This window comes from Polypterus senegalus, chromosome 14 (assembly GCF_016835505.1).
Source record: "Polypterus senegalus isolate Bchr_013 chromosome 14, ASM1683550v1, whole genome shotgun sequence".
NCBI lineage: Eukaryota > Metazoa > Chordata > Cladistia > Polypteriformes > Polypteridae > Polypterus > Polypterus senegalus.
The window spans coordinates 145419432-145442325 of NC_053167.1; the positions used below are offsets into that span (position 1 = coordinate 145419432).

General features: G+C 55.4%; 1 protein-coding gene across 5 annotated transcripts in view; it reads left to right on the forward strand.

Annotated features, from left to right (window-relative positions):
- Positions 1-780: 780 nt before the first annotated feature.
- Positions 781-22894, forward strand: part of ralgps2 (Ral GEF with PH domain and SH3 binding motif 2) — a 61881-nt gene continuing 39767 nt past the window's right edge. For 4 of the 5 annotated variants that reach the window (XM_039734508.1, XM_039734511.1, XM_039734510.1 and 1 more), the window contains exon 1: positions 781-896. The gene's annotated coding sequence lies outside the window, so the exon portion shown is untranslated. Of the gene's footprint in view, positions 897-3683; positions 3785-22894 lie in introns of those variants that run through there. The other variant, XM_039734509.1, reaches the window with a different exon arrangement.

Sequence of the window (22894 nt, forward strand, 5' to 3'; positions counted from 1 at the left end):
GTCGACTAAGGTCCTCGGTAACTTCTACAGCTGCATTGTTGAGAGCATCTTGACCAGCTGCATCACCGTGTGGTATGGCAACACTTCTCCTATGGACCACAAACACCTGCTGAGAAGATCACCAGGACCCCACTGCCCTCTCTGAAGAGTCCGCAGGAGACCCCAACACAAACTGTCCACACTTGTACCCTCAGGCAGGAGGTGCAGACACGTGAGATGCAGGACTTCAGGCTAAAGAACTCTCTCTCTGTCTCTCTGTCTCCCAAGGCCATTAGACTCCTGAATACCTGGCTGGAGTTTATAACCGAGGGCACCTCATTCTATCGACCGCACACAACTGGATTGGACTTGTGCGTCACACACCTACCTGCACGTCACACTTTACACTTCGATTCTCTTTTTATACTTCATGCTGCCTCTGCTACTTATTATTTATGTTCATCTTTAGACGTTCGTTTTCTCATTTGGTGTGGACAGCAAAGAAAGAATTTGATTGTACAGGGAAACGCGTTTCCTTACTGCGCACATGACAATAAACTTGAACTTAAGGTTGTTGCGTTGTCGACAGACAATCACTGTTTGGGGAACTGACCCCAAAAGAAATGCACTCGGAGTTTACCTTAACCGTGAAGACACAACGTCCAGCGGCCGTAAGATGCGCCGCCGCCTTCGGTGGATTCTCTCCGAGCTCTCTTCAGAATTTGGCGGTCCCCGTCTGTCACGTGACACACGCGTGCGTGCGTGCGTGCTTACGTGCGTGCGTTGTGGGCGCGCGCGCGCTCGAGCGCGGGGCGGGGACTGTTTTGGTCTCTAGCCCGTTTTGCTAAGACTAGAAGCAGCAGCAGCGGTGGTGGCGGCGCACGAGACGGGCAGCGATTGGACCGAAGCGCCGACAGGTCAGTGCTAGCCGGAGGGAACCACTGGGCGCCGAATGGGATGAGCCGCTAGCCTTGGTTCCCAAGTCGTGGGTGCGGCCGTCCAGAGGGGAGGGTCTGGTTACATGTGAGCGTTTGTGTGAACGGGCCTGCAGAGCCCACCGAGAGGCGAGGGAGCGTCGAGGGCTGGGAGGTATCGCCGTCTCCGATTACCCCCAAGTTCGCAGGCCGCGGAGGTGCTCCTCGCGCCGGCCGTGTCCAGCCCATTGTCCGTCCTGGACTGAGCCTTTAGTGGTTCCCGCTCGCGCGCACCCTCCCTTGCCCGCTGCAAAGCCCGGCGGCACTGCCTCCCTCCCTCCCTCTATACCGCTTTCCCACGGCGTATGTCCATCCCGGTCCCGGCGCGCAGCACAACACAACACAGCACAGCTCGGAGAATCGCCCGGGAGGAATCGAGCTGGCAGGTCGACGGAGCCGAGTGAGTCAGTCGCGCCTCTGCATGTGTTGATTTCCACTGGTGACGTTTGTGCCCACAGCGAGTTCAGTTGCTTCTGCAATGTGGGAACTTCTCGGACAACTCGCGTCCTCGCCGTTGTGGAGGCTAAGAGAAGCCGTCGGACTGTGCCGGCTGTCATCACCCGCTTTCTGGAGGAGAAAAGGCCGCCGCGCATTCAGACTTGATTACTATATAGCGCCTTTCGTTACCGGACCCGCTTTCAAGTACTGCGGGTAGTTGTCGCTCCGCTTCTACGATGTGACTTGCACGGGGGTGGCCGTAGCGAGTGTGATGCCCAACATTGTCCCTACGGGCACACTGGCAGCACAAACAGTCAGTCCATGCCCATTCCACGCTGAATATCCTTCCTTTTAAGGTGCCAACTTTCACAGGCGCAGCACAGTTCTTTACAAAGGCTCAAGGTGTAGGGGAGGCTTGGCACCAGGGAGTGGGCAGCACCCAGAATAACTTGAAGGCTTTTGTTTGAACTGCATATGCCCAGCTAAGTGCCATCACACGGCCTGGTGGTTATAGTTTTTAATGTATTCTTGTTTCCCTGTCCCAGGACTGGACTGGGTTTCTGGGGTGGGTGGTCAGCAAACGCCGTTTACTTTCATGGGGGGCACGGCTGACTGGAGGAAGACCCCCACATACTGAGATGAACATCATTTGTTTTGTGGACATTTTGTGCTGTTCAAAGCAGAGTCACTTGTGTGTGTGTGTGTGTGTGTGTTCTGACTGTGGCTCAAATGCCAGCTACACCCATGCATCTTCTAAACCCGCTTTTCCGTCGGCAGGGTCGAGGGGATGCAGGAGCTTAGCCCAGCAAGCAGTAGGGCGCAGGTCGGGACCAGTCGCTGCACAGGGTGCCCACTACATTAGTGGTCATTTGTGCCTCGCCAGTGGTCCTAACGCTTGGACCCCTGCATGCCCACCACTTTTGGATCATGTCACATGGTGATGCCACCTTATGTTCGTGTTTTCTTTCATAGACGCCTTTTGGAAATTAAAGATGGAGTCGATTTTCCGGGTTCGCTCGGACAATTTGAACTTGAAAGGCCTTCCAGGTTGTTTGAAATTCCAAACGGGGAGGGGGGCTGCGAAGCCGTTTGTGTTTTGGTGGTCTCCATTTGTGTGTGTGCTGCTCCTCCAGTCGCACACCCAGGCCCGTAGCAGAATGGCTCTGCTGTTTCATCATAAGCGCGCTAAGCCGTGCCCATTCAGCTTTAATACCCTGGGCAGGTTGTAACTTGTCACTCGAGACGTCCCAGCTTGGCGAGCCGGAGGGTGCAACACGCCACGTGAGAAGCGGAGAAAGGCGTGCAGAACACGGCGTCAATAGCGGCACACGAGGTGGAGGTGTCACGACGCCAACTGCGCTCGTCCAGATCCGAGCACTCGTGAGTTTCGTTAGGCTGCTGCCCGAAATCCCCCTCTAATGGGAAGACTCCCTCTGCCGTCGGTGCCCCGCATGCCAGCTTCAGAGGTCTTTGTCGGTAGACGGCCACCGGTCAATGTCCGAAATCAAACGAGCAACGCCAATTCCAGTTGTCGGTAAGTGTGGCTGGGGGGTCGTGACAAGCTGATAAAGTCATCAGGGCGCTGCTACCGTAGATAGATGGGGGGCTGCGCTATCTCTTTATGGCAGACGTGATCACACAATGGGCTCACACGGAAAAGTGAGAGAAAGGCAGCGGCGCGAGGCCCTCGGAGATACCCGGGGCAGCGTGGACACGGACACACGCCGCTGCTTTACAAGTCCGCTTACTTGGCATAGGGTGTTAACCAGGCCAGTGATTGGCACGCTTGGCAGCGTAACGAGACGTCACGGCTGCCCTGCGGGGTTCCTAAACGAGCTGTGTGGTGATGAGGAGCCCTCGAGATGTGGCAGGATGCCAGCGCTGAGCAGTCATGTGGTGACACTGGAGTCAGGACTGGCAGACTGGCAGCCCCACTGCTCTGAGGTCTGACCGGATGCTAAGACGTACTCGGCGCCCTGTCAGGTTGTCACTTTCCCTTTTCGTTTTCTTCGCCTTCATCTCGAGCCTTCGGTTATCTTTGTCGTTTTTTTTTTTGTTTGTTTGTGACGTCACGTTTGGCCAACTTGTACAGGACCCGTGCCAAGCGCCGTCCTCGGAAACCTTTAATGCCGCCGGTTCTCTGCTGGCTCAGTGCCGTCTCAGGCTGTTCAGCGGATCGGCTCTTCGAGCTCCTCTCGTGCTGAGGGTCCCCAGAGTCGGGGGGCCGTGCCACCGCCTCAGCAGGAAGTGAAGCAGACTCTCCTCCTGGCCTTCCTCTTTTCTGTCGTGTGTGTTTTTCTTTCTTGGCAGGAGTGTCTGAGTATCAAATCGTCGTCTTCACGAGAGCACACTGACACGTTGGGCCGCTGGAAGATGTTGATGAGAATTGACTGGTGAGTCTGGGTGGGCTGACTGGCCTGTTTATGTCACAAGTGACCAAGCAATGTAGGGGGCTGGGGTCGCATTCAGCGCCATCTTAACGCTGGGCAGGTGCCCGGGGGCCCCATGCTAATCTGTGTATGCTGTGACCTGCTGGCTGGGTGTGTAGGTAGGGACCCCACTGCACTGCTTTGCCCAGGGGGTCCTGTCATGCTGGCCACACATCCAGCCAGTCCAACTTTGGATTTCTCCGTGACCACCAAGGGGTGGGCAAAGGGGTACAGGAGGGAATCGCCTCGCCACGTCCTTCAAAGAGGACTTCTAGATGTGAGACCCGGCGGACTGAACGGAAAGCTAAGGAGCGCGTGAAGTGCTGGCTGTCCCCGCGGCTCCGCCCACATAGTAGTGACACGAGGGCACAATCAGTAAACGGACAGAGAGAGGCGAGGTGCGCTCCAACACGTGGCGTGAGGTAGAGCGACTCGAACAGAGGCTGGCGTGTGAGCGAGGAGGGCACTGCCCAGCTGGCTCCCTACTCCTGAGGACCCGCCTACCCCTGCCCTCGGCCCACAGCCTGTTAGCGCGACGAGAGAAGTCGCAAAATCAACCGGAATGTTCAAGAAAATTCTAAATGATCCGTGAAGTCTTCCTCTCGTGAGAAGCGGGCGGACGGGCGGCCATTTTATTTCATATAAACTAGCTGTAAAAAGCCCGGGCGCCTAGAGACTATTGACATCGTCAGAAGAAAAATCGAAATGTCGAGTCGTCGGAGTCGTTGGTGCCTCTCTCGTGTCACTTCGGCGATGGAGTCGATTGCTTTCAGCTTCATGCCGTAGCCTCGCACTTCGTTGTTCCTACGACTCGTTAACTTGGGGTCGCCTTGCCGGCTCTTTGAGCTTCACAGCTTAGCCTGGCACTTCAGGGACGGACGGACGGACAGACAGACACACACAAGTTTATACGTAAGACAACATAAAGGGTCTAAACGTGAGAAGAGCACACACAGCCCCCAAAGCTTCATTCAGGTCTCGGAGCGAGCCCACCCATACACCCCGCCATCCCAAAGAACAGCCGGTGACACGTCGTCTTCTCGGAGAGGATGGCACACTTGACCTCCACAGTTGCTGATTTCTGTCGTCTCCGCTTGTCGGGTTACACGGCCAGACGAGGCGGGATGGCACTCGGACTTTCCGGCTCAGTCTTTAGGAGTGTCGCCCCTTTTTGTAAACGCCCCTAACGTGCCCACCTGAGCGAGCCGAGTCAGTCCGCTCCGCTCCGGTCTTTGCTTTGCTGCTGTTGTCTTCTGTTCAGAGAGCCGAGCCCGCGTTCCTTGTTGTTCGTCCCCGCGTTGTTCGCTAGTTGCTGGTGCACACAAGCCCACCCTGTGACAGACGAGTCACCGCCAGCCGCATCAGACCACTCAACCGGTGGTCACGGGAGTGCGACTCAAGATGGCTGCTCGCTTGTGTAACGTGACGGGGCCTTAAGGTGGCTTCTGTTCCCATGTCTGTGGACCCCCGGGGGGTTGCTCAGTCGGTCAGCCCCCCAAATGATGAGTGTCCTTGCGGGTTTCGTGTCTCCTGTTGTTCGTATTTAGTGAAGTGTGAGGTTCACACGGGTGAGACATCTAGAAATACGTCTGCCTTTGCCACAGCTTTACGTTCTTCACTCCCCTTTGGAGCGGAGCGGACATGCGGGCCAACGATAAAAAGCCGCAGCCCCTTCGGTGCCCGAGCCCCTGGCCTGGTCAGAACTCCTGGCGTGACAATCGTAAAGATGTGGGTGGCCGTCTTAAGACCGAGGCGAGCGACTCTGTCACTTACACGGACGTGGGGGGCGGCCCAGTGACCGGAGTGAGGCTTCCCATCATTCAGTGGGGTGCGCCCTGATTTCCTGTAAAAAAGAAGAGCAAATGGATGAGCGGAATAGGCGGGCCAATGGCTGACCACCAGCAGTACTGGGACTGGAAACCAGTGGGCCAAACCATTTATGTTCTGTCAGCAGACTCGCAGGGAGTCTTAGTGAGCAGCGGGAGATGAGCGAGGGAGAGCGAGCGAAAGGCCGCGTCGGCCCCCCTAAGGTGGGACTCGGAGATCAAAGTGGAAGAAGATCAGACAAACAACGGGTTTGGACGAGGACCTGAGCCTTCAGCTGGCCTTGTTGGGTTCAAAGTGGCGCCCGTAGTTAGAAGTCAAGATGGCAGCCAAAATGAAGCCAAGCAAGGAAAAGGAAATGTGAGAATGGAATTCTTTGACTGCAAGACCCCCAAAATGAACGTAAGACCATTCAGAACGAATGAAAGGAAATGAAATGCCAACAGTCCGAGGGTCACGGGGGGGCTGGTGGTGTCTAACTGGGTACAAGGCAGGGCACCAGCTGACTGACGGGCACAGACAGGCACACCGGGCCAGGTCTCATGCGACGGGCACAATCTGCTGAGTGTGTGGCAGGGGGCACCAAGTGGCCCGATGTGTTTATGTCCTTGTCCCCTCTGTCTGTCCGTCTGGCTTTGTCATTTGAGACACAGACTTGAAGTTCGGCCCACAGGGTCTCCTCGCTGGACGTCAGCTTTTTGAGGTCCGACTTGGGGGGGCTCGCGGGTGCAGCAGGTGCTGAGGGAAGGGCAGGGAGTTGTCACTGCATGGACTGAGACGACTGGCACGTTGGTGACAGTCCCACTTCAGTTTGTTGTAATTTGAGCTCACTCTGGCTGTCCCGGGTCGGGGTCACTCGGCCCCTGGAATTATCAATTGTGTGGCACCTGCCAGGCTCGGGACACCTGGCTTTGTGCTTAAAGGAGCAGCTTGGGACCCCCAGCCGACTCGGACTCCTCCCGTATTCACCGCGTGTGTGACACGCCATTACGGAGAGGCTTTCCAGCTCTAAATACGACAAGGGTGCCAATCCGCAGCTGTGCGCGAGGATGATGTTGGCGAGGGCAGGCCATCAGCTCCTCACCAGCTGGTCACTCACTCCACACTCCCCTGGCTCCCTGCGTGAAGATGACGTTTCCCGTCCCCGTGTTGTCACTGAAGGAGTCGTTTTCTGGCAGCAGCTGGCATTCGTTTTATGAACGCCCTTCACAGTTTTGCGGTGGTCTGCCTGCCGTGCCCACCCTTTGTTCTTTATGTGATTCCACAGCTCATGACCCTCAGTCCCGCTGCTCTTCTCTGCGCGTTGCCTGCCGTGGTTGTGGTTCAGGTGAGCCCCCCAGGCGTGTTACACGTGTGTGGCACTGTATGAGCCTTCAGGTTGGCTTCGGCTGGTGGGCAGTGATGAGTCCCAAGTCTTCCTCATGATGGGTACCTTTAGGTTCGTCGTGTATTGTACTGGCATCACGCTCAGGCCTCAGTGGCTGCTGTCGTAAACTAACCCGGCCGCCATCTCCAGAAACGTCACTCGGTGGGCACAGGGTGGCGCCCTCGTTTTTTCTTTCTTTTTAGGAGGTCCCCGATGTGTTTGGTTGGACTCGGCCGGTGAGTGGCACCCTCCGGTTTGCCCGCCCCTCGCGAAAGACAATTAATCAGGACGTGCGGATGGCAGGAGTCGGGGATGTGATGGGCTGCGCTGGCTGGCGTCTCGCCGAGGACGTGCTCAGACAGGCCGTGTGATTTGTGGGCTTGTCCTGGCGCGGCCCTGCGTCCTGTTTGGATGAACCCCCGGCTTTGCCCTTCGCTCTGTTTATACGCCGGGCGGCTGGAAAAAAAGGATGACCGCTGTGACGGCTCGGCCCGACACCAGGGCATTACCTTTTATTGTCTTGTGTTCTCTCCAGCTGGCTCTGCAGCGTGCCAGCTTTGTCCTGTGACACCACTGTGGTGTGGAGTGACCGCTAAGTGGCACGACGGTGGGAGCCCCCGAGCTGTACTTGGTGTTCCCTCAGACAGGAGGCAGCGTTTCTCTGTGTGTGTCTGCTTGGTGAGTGTGTGAGCCCAGGGTGCCCTCGGAGCGGCCTGAGTGGGCACAGCGGTGTGTGTGTGTGTGTGCGCGCGCGCTGACCGCTCCGCACTTGAATTCTTCATTCAGCTTTCTCGGCGCCCAGTGGCACAGCGGCTCCTTCTCGCTGGTACAGCCGTCCTGTTTGGAATCGTCTTCAGAGCTGAACCCCTTGGCTACAGAACTGCTCCGAGCTGTGTGTGCCACCGGAGACCCTCTGGTGCCCATCACCCTGCTGCCCAGCTCTCGTTTAGGGCTCATTGAGTCGCATTCCCTTGCTTTCTGAAGCTTCACTTGTATCTTTCGCTTGGCACCTGACGCCAATGGGGGACCCTGCTGTGCCGGCGGCCCCCTTCATTGTTTTTCTCTCTGGTTGGATGGCAAGTCCTCGCCCTTTGTGCCCGTAGTGCTCTGTTTGCCGCCTCTTGGTTTATTGTGTTGTTTCCCCCTAAAGTGCCAGGTGTGAAAGGCGCCATATAAAATAAAGCCAACTGGCACAGTCATGGAGTCGCTCGACGGGTGGCACTGCTCACAGATACAAGGAATGGTCTGTCATGGGGAAGCGGGTTCAAAGCCGAGGGCGTCGCGAAAGTAAGGCTGGCATTCGTGTGGGCTTTAGGCCCTCGTCACAGTGATAGGCTCTGTCTGGTGCCCATTGACATACAATGGGCCTTACAAGATGCCAAAGAGAAACAACTAAGATTAGGCAAAAATATTAGAGAATAATAAAGAATATTAAAAAGAAAAGAATGTTAAAAACTGCTGAATATCAAGTAGCAGGGCAGTGCCCTGGCATACAGTGAGGGTCCTGATGTGACTCTCTCGGGTGGGCCAGGAGGGCACAACAGGAAACTCCAGTGTCGCTAAAGAGAAAAAAAAAACGCATCAAAATCTGCGGGAGTTCAAGGGGGCACAAAAGACCACTTGGCCCCCTCTTTGTTTCCAGGCCTCATATGAGATGATTGTCGGTGTGCTGTGATGCCAGCCTGAGCCTGGTACAGTTGACTCTGTTGAGGTGGGCGCCGAGTTGAAGTCCTCTGTCATGGAGCTCAGCCTGCAGAATCTCAGGTTTCCGATGTTTGGCTGGTGGTCTTTGTAGCCCACCTTGGCATTGGCTCTGGGCCTGCAGTGGCACACCCCACGTGGACTCGTCCCTTACTCATGTAAACCTGACTTGGCGCGAGTTGTCTGCATGGGTTTGTACACACAAGTGGACGTCAAGTCACTCAAACGACAGCCCACTGGCATCACCGCCGCTAGCTGGGAGGGCGAGTGCCCAGTAGGTGACGTTTGCTAGAGCAGGGTCTGGGGAGACGGACGCCCCCTGGTGGTGACCACAGGTAAGGATCGTGAAAGGGGCCTTGGTGACATCACACGAGGAGGCCGTTTGGTGGCACCGCGCCACTCGTTCAGCTGTCTGATTGAACAGGCGATTACTGAACACGTTAATTACAGAGCAGTGCAGCCAGCACGGGTGGCACAGGAGAGTCGCCGCGCCGCCGGAGCTTCGACAGGACACCGCGGACCCCCGTTACCTCCACTGAGCCCCCTCACCCTGCCGCCAATAATCGAAGTGCAGTCCTCTCGGAGCCGCCGCTAAGTGAAGCAAGCGCACTGCACTGGCCTTGTCGTCATTTGTGGGCGGGGCTTAAAGTGTGATGCCCGCTAGGGTGGCATTTGAAAGTGACAAGAGAATTGGGACAATTAGGACACAGTCAAGCGGTGCCTGCCAGGTGTGCGGGTGCATTACAGCTCAGCGTGGTTAACACGCCGGATGGCACACGTTCAGGGGCGGGACCGGATTGTGTGTTCTTCAAACAAAATGAGCAGAGGAAGAGGAGGAGTTTGGAAAGCAGTGACCTTCATTGTCACATGTGTGGAGTTCGGTGAAGTTCTGGGCTGCATGTGCCAATCGACAATCGGAAACGTCGCCACGATGAAAAAGACGACGAAGAAGATGAAACGGAAATGGCGAGGCTTTGACTTTCACCAGCTCCTCACGTTTCAAACACAGCCCCCCGATGCTGTGGCGCCCGCGATACCCTCGTTGTTGGCATCACCCTCTACATCTGTAATGGAGTTGCAGCTCCTCATCTACTTGCAGGGCACTCGTCGTACAGAAAGTGTTTGTTGAATAATAAAGACGGCCGGGCGTTTAACACACACACACACACAGACGAAGGGTGAGATGCCCACGCCGCCCCCCGCCAGTCAGCTGTCCTCCTTTATCTGTGCCCCATAACCTGCTGCTCTCTTCGCCATCTCGTCTGTCAGGACGGCGCTCGCTGTTTCTGCCAGGCCTGAGTGGCTCTTGTGACGCTTGCCTCGCCCTCGTTGTCCTCTCTTTGTCTTTTTATTCTTTTCCTGTTCAACTCTGTGTGCCACGCAGGGCTGTATGTCCACCACAGTCGCGGGCAGCCTGGCGTCCTGGTTAAGGCTTTGCTGCTGGCGCTGTGTGACTCTGAGCAAGTCACTTCACTGGCCTGTGTGCTCCAACTGTGACGTAAGTCACCTCGGGTAAAGGCGTCGGTCAAATGACACACGCAGAGTGACAAGTGACAGAGCAGATCTGCAGGTGGTGAAGCCATTAAAGACTTTCTTTTCTGTTGGGTGGGCAGGTCAGGTGTCCAGACTCGGTGTGGTCACCTCTCGTTGGTCTGATGGCCAGGTGGCAGGGGATGAGTCTCCCTTGGAAGCCCCCCCTCTTAAGGGGGGCACACTGGGGCTGACTGTGTGGGAATGAAGTCCTTGTCATCTTCAAAGACCAAAGTCCGTGGCCGCTCTCTACTGGCCGGCCGGATGTTCAGACTGCCCGCCTGCGGTGCCGGGCCCCTGCGCGTCACGTACGGGAAGTGTGCTCAGACGAAACACGGCAGGGGGCCATGGGGTGGGGGGGGGACACTTCCTGACAGATGTCCAGCCTGCCTTGTCAAACCCCCCCCAAGACTCCTTCTTTGCGCTGGGTGCGGGTTTTCCACGTCGCCTCCAATGACCACGGACTGTCACCAAGATGCTTGACCCCCCCGGCCCGGCAGCCCACCCTGGCCGTTTGACCACAGAGTAGACTTTGCTGCTCCTTTTTTCCCAGACGGTTGCATTTTCTGATTTTCTTTAATCAAAGCACACTGCATAATCCATGCAGGTGGGAGAAAGAATGCCAGGGGGCATCCTGGGCACGGCGGGCATCGGCCTCTCCTTGGCCATGTGCTGTGACTGGCTGGTGTTGAAGGGTCATATAAGACCAGGATGGATGGTTACATGAAAGACGAGGGGGCAAAGTCAAAGGGGGGGGGGGCGAATGAGACATTAAGGCCTGGCACAGTTGGTGAAGTGTCATGTGATCACGGCCTTGTTTATGGTGCCACATCCTCCGATACAGTGACTGCAGTCATGTGACACACAGAGTGGCATCACGTCAAAACTTGTGGGGGGGGGTTGTTTGGGGGACCCCCGTTTGGAGAATCCTTAGGGCGACCCTCATCCACTCACATTAAATACGTCGAATGAAGATGGACGACGCGCAGAGGGGGCGACGCCTGCTGACATCCACCGAAGGATGTTGGCTCGTGCCCATCAGACCTTGCGTCCCCCCGAGTCACCATGCGCCCTGACATGGCAGATATCCAGCGTCACCCGCCGCTCTTCTCTGATGAAGACTGATGGTAGCCTGGCAACGCTTGTCCTCCTCGTGTTGTGCCCCTTCGTCAAGTTTTGTGGACTCCACTCCTGTGCTGTGCCAACAGCCTTGTGTGAGTTTCAGCGGGCGCCACTCCCTCTGCCCAAAGAAATCTCAGCAGTGGCACAGTCGGGCAGTGGACTCATCAAGACTAACGGCGCGGGTTCACGCTACCCATAAGCCTTTGCAGACGTGTTGTACTGCGCCAGCGTCTGTCCTTTGCGGTTAGCGTGTCATATGATTGACCCTCTTAGTTTCCTAGCGTCCCCACGTGCCACCCACCCCTCCGCGGCAGCCTGGTTTCTTGAGTTTGTGCCCTCGCTAATTAGGGGACCTGTTTGTGCCCAGCGCGCCTCGGCCAGTGCCAGTGCAGAGAGTCGGCGTGTTGTTTCTTCCTAATTAAGGCTGTCATTTTGTGTCACTTTGTATAACCACTTGGGGACTTGGCTGGCGTCACAGGGCACCTCCACGACAGGCTGGTTCACTTCACGGCTCTGGAGGAGGTGGCCAGCTGTCAGAGGGCCGTCGGCAGGAGTGAGCGTTCCCAGGCGCTCCGCACGATCCTGGCCTTGTTTGGTGGGCTGCCGAGAGACGAGCCTGCCGGACCGCTGAGTAACCTTCATCCATCCATCAGCGGCTGAAGCGCTGCCAAAGAAGGTGCCTGTTGGCAGCGGGCCTGCAGCGGCGCTTGGCACCAAGCTCGCCGTGTCGGAGTCCTCGATTGGGACGTAACGATGGACGGTGCGGTCCGCTCGAGTGCGAAGGGCACAAACCGTAGAGAGAGAGCGCGAGCGGGCGAGCGGGCAGGCGAGTAAAGAGCGAGACGAGGCCGTGTCTGCCGTGTCTGTCGTGGTTTGACTGGCCTTGAGCGCCGTCACCGTCTGGAGGCCCATTGGTGACCATCACAGATGCGGGGTCAAATCCAGTGGCGTCTGAACTGGCAGGGCCTGACTGATGCGGCCAGGATAGACGTCCGCCCTGCTCGTGTGACGCCGTGTGGGGGGCCGAGACGCAGCACAAGAAGACTCGAATGAAGACAGAATAGCAGGAAACGGCCGAGGCTCCGACCGGAGGCGACTAACATCCTGTCATCAAAGAGCTCCTAGAGGACGTCCATCAAAGGTGTAAGGCGGGCGAGTGGGCACACCAAGGGGTCAGAGGTCTGTACGTGAGCCCCCCAATCACGGCATCACCTAGAAGGAGAGGTTTAATAAATTAGAAGAGGTACGAAGCACCTGTCAGGGACCTGAAATAACGCAGTGTGGCACGGCATGTTAACCTGTCCCAAGGTGTGCCACCTTAACAGTAGATGGGGGCGTATGAAGTCACAGACAGTCCACTTACAAGTTACGCAGGACACCAGCCCGGGTTTGAATCCGTCCATTGGGAAGCTTAAATCGAATGAAATAGCAGTAATGCTGGCACTGCCACAGTGTCGCCAGAGAGAAGTGACCAGGGTCCACTGCCACGCAGATGAGGGCTCTCCTCAGCCCTCCTTATGTGGTCCTTTTCCTGTGGCTTAAGGCCTCACGAGTGCTCGGCTCAAGACGGGCAAACGTGGACTGCCACTCCAGCCAGAATCCCTCACTCCTGCCAACTTGGGCTCCCCGTGTTGTCTTTCTACGGTGGTCTCAGGAGTCCCCAAGTGCTCTGGTCGGCTGTCACATTCATTCTTCAACGGGACGCGGCAGCGCCAATGCAGACAAACGTCCAATAACGCCACACTCAAAACTAAAGGGCCGCCGCTGTCACGTGTGTGTGTGACTCTGTGTGACTGTGACTGTCTGTGACTCTGTCTGTCTGTGCTTTACTGCCCTGTGGAGTTTTCCTTCCAGGTGGGCTTTGCCAGGGGGTGACATCTTAAAGGGAGTCGGGCACCAGTGCTGGCACTCACTGAATCCAAAGGTGACCCTGTGCCCTCGAGCCTTGCTCTGCTGGACTGATGGGGCTTCATCTTACAGCTCGGTGTGCCCAGTGATCTCTCACGCCACCCTCCTTATTAGCATTCCTCCAGGGCCTCCCAGTAAAGTGCTGTACGCCCGCATGGCGCCAACATCACAGTCTAACTGTGCCAACACCGTCCGTAGGCAGGCCCAGATCTTCATGGAGACGGTGGGGCCTGAAGGGTAGTGAGAGAGTATGGGGGGACAAAGAGGGCACCGGTCAGAAGGCACTAACTGAGAAAGGTGACTTAGGCGGGTGGTACAAAGTAGGACCACCTGTGAGAGAGCAGGCCAGTCCTAGTCACCCGAGTTCTCCAAGTGAGTGACATTTGAAGGTCCACTGGAGTCCTGCTGTCCACCACACTGCTTGGTCATGTCTGTGGTTCACTTTGTGATGTTTGGGCCAACGTCACCCTTCACAAGGGTCCGCCGGTGTCCCCGTGCCCTCGTTTTAATGTCCCTGTCTCGACCCTTCAGTGGCATCTCCTCTTTATCTCCGTCAGCTTATTGTCTCCTCCTTGCTGCTCATCTCTGGACCTGCTGTGGTGCAGCACTGAGTCATGGGCGCTGTATCACCTGCCCTCCTGCTAGTCCCCTGTGCCTTCGAGGTTGGGACCTCCCGCCTGTCGTGTGTTCAGATGTCACATTTCTACGTTTTGTGTCACTCTTTACATTTATTTCTGTTACATTTCATTGTGCACTGCAGATTCTTCATTATCTGCTCCTCCTCCTCCTATTTTGTGGTCATCACCGTCCTTAACCAGGTGGTCTTTCACATCCCTGTCCAGATGCCCCTAACCCTAATTCTAATGAGGTTCCTCTCCCGCTTCTATGTCCAGCCTGACTCCCCTCCTCAAACATGTGACATCAACGTGGACCCTTCCCGGACCCCCAGTCTGGTAACTAGATGCTAACTTAGGTGGCTGACACCTTAAATGTTGGAAATGGTTTCCATTGGCGCACGGGTAGGTCGGTTGGTCAGGTGACTTGCTCAGGCCCACCCAGTGGTGTCAGTAGTGGGATTTGAACCCCCCGTGTCCCCCAATCCAAGGCCTTCGCCCCTACACCACATTGCCAGCGGATGTTCTTCAGTGGGTTTCTGTTCGTTTTCTGCTGTTCTGAGCTGACACGGTGCAGAGCCTTGGCAGAGAAGGTAGGAGATGTTCATTCACATTTATGGGACACGTCGTCACCGCGCCACAAGGACACTCGGATGGCGGCCAGTTTGTATCGCGGAGTGTCGGCCAGCGGCTTTGGAAGTCGGTGAATGTGTGAAAAAGGTGAGGGACAAAAGCAAACGTGCAGCCAGGTGACGGCCTGCATCTCAGCGGACCGTTCGCTTTTCTGTGTGCCACAGATGCCACCAGCTAGTGGTTGGGCACGGACCCACTGCCTGGTGCCACGCAGAAGTGTCAGTGGCTTTTGACGGCCTGAACTGTTGGCCCTCTGTGTTCAAGGGAACTCCTCGCCCACCTTGAGGTTTGATCACAGGCGGGCGCCCCTCTGATCGACCTTCCCGTTCTGAGCCCCCCGCCCACTGCCCGCCTGCTCTTGACGTGTGCCGCTCTGTCTTTTCCTTCATTAAATGAACTGTCCAAGTGAATAGACGGTGCATTTCCGACTGGCACATCAAGCTAATCAAATTCTTGGGCGTCTGGCAGATCTTATTGGAATTAAAACTGAAGTCCAGAAATCTCCATTTGCGCCCGTCCACTGACGGGCAGCGCTGCTCATTTGTCACGTCACACTCGGGTTCGGTCCTCGTGCGCCCCCAAATCAAGGAGTCGGGGATATGGACCGCCGGGTCAGTGGGGCGTCACTCCACTCCCCCCATTCTAAACAAGTCCAATCATCTCTGAATTATTAAACGCCGGACATGCAGTACAAGCTGTTGAGCTTTTGAGTCATTTAAGGGGGCTTCAGGTGGGGGGCTTCGTAGGCTTTGGCCACATTTACAGCTGCTGACGTCGACTGGTTTACCGTATCAAGTGCTGCGTTTAATCCTTGTGTTCTCTTCACGTGCCGACTCCACGCTGCGTAGGACCCAATTCTGAGACCCCTCTTTAGGTGGCCTGGCTGTCACATTTGTCACCCTCAACCTTTTTTTGTATTTCTTGAGCATCAGTGCTTGTAGTGCTGACAGACTGGAGAGTGACAGCCACTAAAGCAGGGGTCCTCCACCCCACCCCAGCCCCCAGCGTTTAGATAATTTCTGCTGGTGTGCTGCCCGCGTGTGTGTGTCTGCGCCCGCACCTTGTGACGTGTCATATGTTCAACGAGTCACCAGCTAAAAACGGTGGCCTTACGGCGAGTCACCACGACCCCTTTGGACCTCCCGAGTGTGTGTGTGTGTGTGTATCGGGTGGGCCGGCGCACTATACAAGGCATTAGTGGGGTGGGGGGCACTCATTCAGCTGAGGAATTTGAATTTGGTATCGGGCAGATAAGCACTCGCGATGGGCCTTAGCCTCAAACTCCAAGCCCTGGCTTGTCTCGGAGCTCCATGGAGGCCTAGCAGCACCCGCAGAAGCTCCAATAATGAAACGTCTCGGGATGGGAGTGGGGATCCCCCAGAAACACCCGGCCCATGGCAGCAAAAATGGCGATTCTGTAGACGCGGAAGCTTTTGTGCTCCAAGATTTAAATAAAGAATAAGAAACGGTGCAGATTGTGTCCTAGAGGACACGTCCATGAGTGTTAGTCCTGTTGGGGGTCCTGAAGTCCGTGCGGTGCGGTCCATAAGTGTTTGGTCAGTGACAACAGTTTCTGTAGTTTCGGCTCTTTATGCCACCACAATGGATCTGAAAAAAACAATCGAGATGTGATTGAAGTTAAGGGGCTTACCAGAAATGTCAAATGAGCCATTTAGAAAGGACGGCCCCCCGTTTCCAGGGGCTCCGAAGTATTTGGACGTTTGGCTGACAAGCTACTCCATAGCCAGGGGTCCGCAGGCCCCTCATCATTTCATAAGCTACAGTATTTATAGGGTCTGCAGTTGACTCCAAGTGTACACTCTGAACATGAGGCTGGCATTAGGCTGAGAAGACAAAGCAACCCATCAGAGAGACCCCAGGAGCGGTCAAATCAGCCATCTGGCACACCCTTACAAAGAAGGAACACGCTGGTGGGCTCAGCAACGCCAGAAGGCTTGGACAATCATGGAAAGATCTGTCCTTGGTGAAGAAGAACCCCTTCGTGACATTTAGCCAAACCAAGGCCACCCTCTGCCGGGGGCTTAGGCCTGTCATTGCCAAGGTCTACAATCAAGCGAAGACTCCATGAAAGTAAAGACCGAGGGTTTAGCACAAGGTGCAGACCACTGGTGAGCCTCAAAGCATAGGAAGGACAGAAGAACAGATCTGGAAGAAAAAGGAAACGAAGACCAGCAAATACTGTACCAAGATGGTGGACACCACGTCATCTGTGACACCTGGACGAGGCCTGATCATCATGGCTGCCAATGGACGTTGGTCACTGGTGTTTATTGATGATGTGACCTCTGGCAGAGGGAGGGAGAAGCTGAGTTCTGAAGTGTAGATGGCACCATACTGTCACACAAATGCTGCAAAACCGATAGGACGAGCTTCACAGTACAGATGGACAACGAGCCAAACATCCTGGGGCAGCAAACCAAGAGCTTTACAAGGCAAAGAAGTGGAATATTCTTCAATGGCCAAGTCAATCCACGGACCTCAACCCAACTGGACACAAAACTGAAGGCCGAAAGCCCAACAAGCAAGCAGCACCAGAAGGTGGTGGCAGTGAAGGCCTGGCAGAACATCAGTGGGCTGGAAACCCAACACTTGGAGATGGCAGTGGGCTCAGACTTCAGGCCGTCATTGACGTCATTGAGTTGTGGATTTCCAAACCAGATTTTGAAACTGATCCTGAGATTTCTCATTAAGTGAGTTTGCCCAAATACTTTTGAGCCCCTGGAAATGGGGGTCATGGGGACCCTGTAGACCCTGTATCAAAATGGCTGTCATTCCTAAATGGCTCACCCGTTGTTTTAGGTAAAGCCCTTCAATGAAAGCTGAAGGTCTACACTTCAGTCACATCTCGATTTCTTCATTCAAATCCATTGTGGTGACACACGGAGCCAACATAATGAAAGTGTGCCAGTGTCCAGATACGTGTGGACCCGACGGTGACCAGACAGGGGTGTCAAACCACCAAATGAAAGAAGGGGCACCAGCAAGTTGGGAAATGCCAGCCTGGCGTAACCGTGAGGTGAGTTCAGCGACTCCATCAAAGGTCACTTGTCGCGTTTCGTTTTTCTACAGCGAGTCGTTTTCAGACATCGTGGACGGTCATGACGTGTAATCCCTGCTTCTTCTTACCCGATTCTTACTGGAGTTGAGGTTTTTGGGGGCTCCATAGCATTATGGACAGCAGAGTCCAACTCGCGTGATGTGGTCACTTAGTGAGGGTCTGCTGTTAATTGCGATTAAACGTCAAATGTCCCTTGAAGTCTCCAGGTGACACAGAGGCCACACTGCCGGAGGACTCCTCAGTCAGTTGTTTCTGGTGGTGCGTCACTCTGGTTGTCCCCCTCTATTTTTACAGAGTGACACACATTCAATTCTGTGTCGTCCTTTCATTTCTCGATTTCGAGGTCTCGTATATCTGTGGCACTGGGCTGTTGTTCTCACTGGGTGGTCTTGGCTCCGACGTGACGAGCTTCATAGCCCTGGATTTGTGGATTTTCTGCTGCTGTTCTCTGCAGACCCGCTCACTCTCTCGTCACGTTGGATGAAGGCCATCGGTGGGCAGCCAGAGACGTCCCTTTGAGTGACATGGCTGGTGTTGTGACTGAGCCTCGTCCGTGGCAGGACAGAACAAAGACGTTCGGCCCGGCCTGAGGTCCAGAGCACCCTGGAGAAGGTCGTCCCCTAAACTTTGCTCAGCCCTGATTGGTCGCCCAGTCCCTGCCGTGCTTCACCATTGGAGTGGTTGGCCTCCTGGTGTCCTGCACACGTGGGGCTGAGAATGGAGGCCCACCAGTTCAGTGTTGGTCTTGTCAGAGCGGAGCGTCCATTGGGTGATGTGGTCATGAGGTGGACCCTCGGGGGTCTTAAGTACACACGGCAACAGAACTTTGAGGTTTTACCTTTTTACTTTTGTTCCTGAGTTTTACTGACCGGTTGGGGGACTCGTCACACAGACGGTGAGGCCTCTTTCTTTCATATCTCCCTTATTCCTGGGTCGTTCCCTTCTTATTTCCCCCATTATATAGCGCCTTTCACATCTCTACTCTCTTATGTAGCGCCTTTCCTCTTTAAGTGTTTCATAGTCCATTTCCTGTCCGTCTGTCTGTCAGCCAGAGCAGCTCAAATCGCGGACCCTGCGAGACCTCTGAAGGTGTCCTGTCCGGTGAGGTCTGGGGGTCTGTAGGCCAAGTCGCGTGGCAGGGCACCTCGTCCTGCTGATACTGTTGTGGGGTCCGCACCAGTCGGTTAGGTAGGTGGTGCTTGTCACATGAATAGCAGGACATCGGCCAGATTGTCACATGGCCGCCACCGGCTTGCCTTCTTCCCATAGTGCACCCTGCTGCCATTTCCCCCCCAGTAAACGACGCAGGCACACCCATGACTCGCACCCTTGATTCATCAGAGCAGCCCACCATCTTGCATTGCTCGGTGGTCCAGCTCTGACACTCGTGTGCTTATTGTAGGCATGTTTAGCAGTGGACAGGGGTCGGCGTGGGCACTCGGACCACTCTGCAGATGCGCCGCAGTCTTCGGTGCTTTGTGTCTCCTGATGCCCCTCCCTCATGGCCAGCATTTGGCGTTTCAGCAGTTTGTGCTCCAGTGGCCCTTGGGATGGGATCGGACCCGGTGGGCTAGCCGTGGACGCCAATGGCCCTGTCACCGGTTGTCCTTCCTTGGACCACTTTTGGTACCCGTGCACTAGAGCTGCCAATTTGGTGGCCCACATCAGAGTTTCTCGGATCCTTGCGCTTGTCCAACACGTGACCTCGAAGAGCTGACTGCCGACTTGCTGCCCGATGTAGCGGGCGCCGTTGGGACAAGTTGGTCAGTGTGACGCACCTCACCTGCCAGTGCTTTGAATGTTGTGGCTGATCGGTGTGTGTGTATATAGCGCCTTTTCTATCTCTGTCTGCTTATCTACCCGTCAGGGTCCTCTGCCAAGGTGGGGTCCCCCAAACCCAATATGCATACACTTGTGTATGGCAGCAGACATCCCAGAACAGTTCTGCTGTCCTCGATCAAACAGATGTGCCAGCTGCAGTGGCCCTTGGCAAACAAACACTGGAGGCGGGGACAGGTGGCAGGGAGTGGCACAGTGGTACACATGGATTAGCGCCTACGGATCAGACAGGTGACAGGAAGGACCCTCTAAAGCCACTGTGCAGAGATCAGTGTATGAAGTGGCCTGACTGGCAGCCCTGAATGTCAATGAGGCTCATTTGCATATGGCCGCATGGGCTTGTGGGTTGTGTCACCCTGCCATTTTTGAGCCTTCCGGGTCACCTGCAGAATGGCCGTCATTTCATGCAAGTTCCCTTGATGCGCTTGTTGGACGTGACTGTGCAACGTGGCACGTGAATGGCGAGGATGGCGGAGTGAACCCACTCTGCTAGGGCTACTTGGCACCAGTCAGGAAGTGCCAGGTTCCTGTTTCAGGGCCTGTTTTAATGAATGTCTTCATTGGTACGGCTCTGTGGTACTTCCAAGGTGGGCACTAAGACAGTTTTTTTTTTGCTCTCATGTGATCTCTTGGGGGTCTCAGTCATGTGATGTGGTAAACATACGAGCTGACCCGGGCACTTGAGACCCTAGCATGTTGACTTGTCCTCGTTTGTCACTTCAGGCCCACCGTGTAGGTGTTTGAGTGCTTTAGAGCGCCGATGGGGAGGCCTGGCACTGGGAGTGAGTTACATGTGAGGTCTTGTGCGTTAGTTAGTGCCCCCACACTGCATGCTGCGTGATGAGCCTGGCCCAGTCGTGGGCCTCGATCGTCTCCGGACGAGCAGGATGAGGAGCAGACAGACGCCCGCCGGCCAGGAAGACGCCTTTCCTTTGTGGATGTGAGTGAACGTGAAAAGGCAGCAGACACGCGTAGAGAAGTCGCAGGTCGTCGTGTGGCATTTGTTGTTTTCAGAGCTCTCTTCGTGACCTGGCTGGAGCCCACCGCCTCCTTATTCTTCCTTTGAGGGGTGGGCTTAAGGTAAGACAATGGGGGCTGATGCTTGGCACCGATGAGGGCTGCTGTATGTGTGTTGACCAGCAGATCTCCGGCTGAGTGGGCTGCTATGACTGGTTGGGCATGAGCACCTGAAGGCTGTGCCCAGAGAGCAATGAAGTCCTAACTGGCACGTCTGACCAGCATGCACCTTGATGTTGCCATGATAAACGTGAATGGATTCAGATAGAAATCGGAGACCCTTGCGTACCCCCACCTTAGTGTCTGTGCTATCTCCTACTGGATATGGGCATCATGGAGCTGGCGAGGGGGCATAGTTAACCAAGCACTCATCTGTCCTGCGTGTCCTTATTGGTCCCTGAAGTTATTGAAATCCTCATGTCATGAAGGTGTCCATCGTGACAGCGTTGGGGACGACTTGTTGAGGTGACGCGTCCTTGGAGGTCTTTGATGTGAACGCTGCAGGAAACGGGGCTGCCCGTTGCATTTCAGGACCTCTGGTTCAGTTGGGGCCCAAAACGTAAAGAATGAGGGGCCGAGCCCGGGCGCAGACGATCTAATGGGACCGTGGGAGCAAATTGTCATCGGTTAGAGTCGAGGCGGTGGGGCTTCTGACAGTGCCGGGTGAGGTGCAGAGGGAAAGGAGCCGTGCCCACCAGCATGAAGACAGACCACTTGCATATTCAGCGGGTACTCCCACCATACTCGCCGTGAGCTGTGCTACCCGTCTGAGTGGTCGCCGGGGACCTTGCCGTTCACATTGGCGGCGCACCATTGAGTGGAATACATTTTGTAATGCAACGTGTAATAAAATGCGCAGCATTTGTCATTCCAACAGATGGCACATCACCAACATTTCATGAACTTGCAGCCTAACGGTGTTATTCTGGAGACATTGGGTGACTGGGATTGGCAAGCCTTGTTGGGCTGACTGGCCTGTCCTCGGCCCAGTTGTCCTTCATGGTGGGTGGTGACAGGCATGTGGCCCAACTGTGCATGACTCGCTAAGGTCACGTGGATGAAGGCGACGACTAAAAAGCGTCGTGCCGTGTGATTCCAGCGGATTAAACCAGCTGGTGAAGATGTCGGCCCACCAGAGCTCGCCAGTCCTGTCCACTTACCTCCTCCACAATAACATCGAGTCGAGTCTGAAGACCCCTAAAGTCCTCCTGTCCACCACACCACTTGCTCACTCATTCCAAGTGAGTGAAGACAACCTTATGAGTGTCCAGGGGTGTCCCCGTGTTCTTGATGAGCTCATTTTAAAGTCCCCGCCTCGATCCCCCAGACTAATGGCCTTCGTCATTTTAAACCCTTCAGTCGGGGCTCCTCTTCATTGTCTCCTCGTAGTTAAGACCCCCAAACTCTCACCTCGTTACTCTCCTCTGTGCTGTTATGTCTTTATGGAGACCCCAACTGCCCCCCATACTCCAGGTGAGGCCTCCCCAGTGTGTTATAAAGCTGAGCAGAACCTCCTGGGACTTGTACTCCTCACGTCAAGGCGCTATATAATTATAATAATTAATAATAATAATGTAACCTGACATTCTGCTGTTGGCCTTCTTGATGGCTTCTGAACTCCTTCTGCTAGTTGAGTCCTCTGCGACTCCCAAGTTCCGATGTTCGGACCTCCCTTTGTGTATTCTGACGATGGCGCCGTGTGTGCGTTGAGGAGGGCTTGACGTGAGCCGTTTCCGGACAGTTCCACGTACAGCCTTGATGAGCTTCATGAAGGACGTGGCCGAGTTAAGCAGACATCTTAGCCACGAGCTCACCGCCCGATGTTCAGGTGGACCGGTCGGACCCCTCTGGCTGCTCAGGTCCTTGGTGAGCCCCCCCGTTCTCTCTGTTTGTACAGCACCGTCTTGTGGAATGGCTGCTGATGTCACAGCCTCGCTGTACGTTGCTCGTTATTTTAATTTGCATGTGAAGGTAAATCACTGAGCTTCACGGCCTCCGCCCAAACGGCAGTCCTGCGGCCGAGCGTCCATCTTCACTTGACCTTGGCTTCAGCAGGACTAATGGCCGTTTGAACTTCCCATCAGCCATTGCAAACGTGTTGTACTGCATCAGCTTCTATTTGTTGTGGTTTGCCTTCGCTTTTCGAGTTGCGCTCATTCAGAGTCACAAATGGCCGTCTGACACTCGGCCACTTGTTCAGGTTGGCGAGCCGATCAGGATTGATTGATTGATTGATTGATTGATTGATTGTTGCCTCAGCTGTGGCTCGTTGACGTGACTCGCTCCCTCGTTGGCCTCCTGGGGTGTTCAGCAGCCTCTTGGCTGTAGAAGACCGGGGTGTCCCGTCCCGTCCCATCCCGGTTGTGCCTCTCTGTGTATTAAGCATCCCGAAGTCCACCTCTCAGAATGAAAGGTGCTGCTGCTGCCATCTCTGTGCGTCT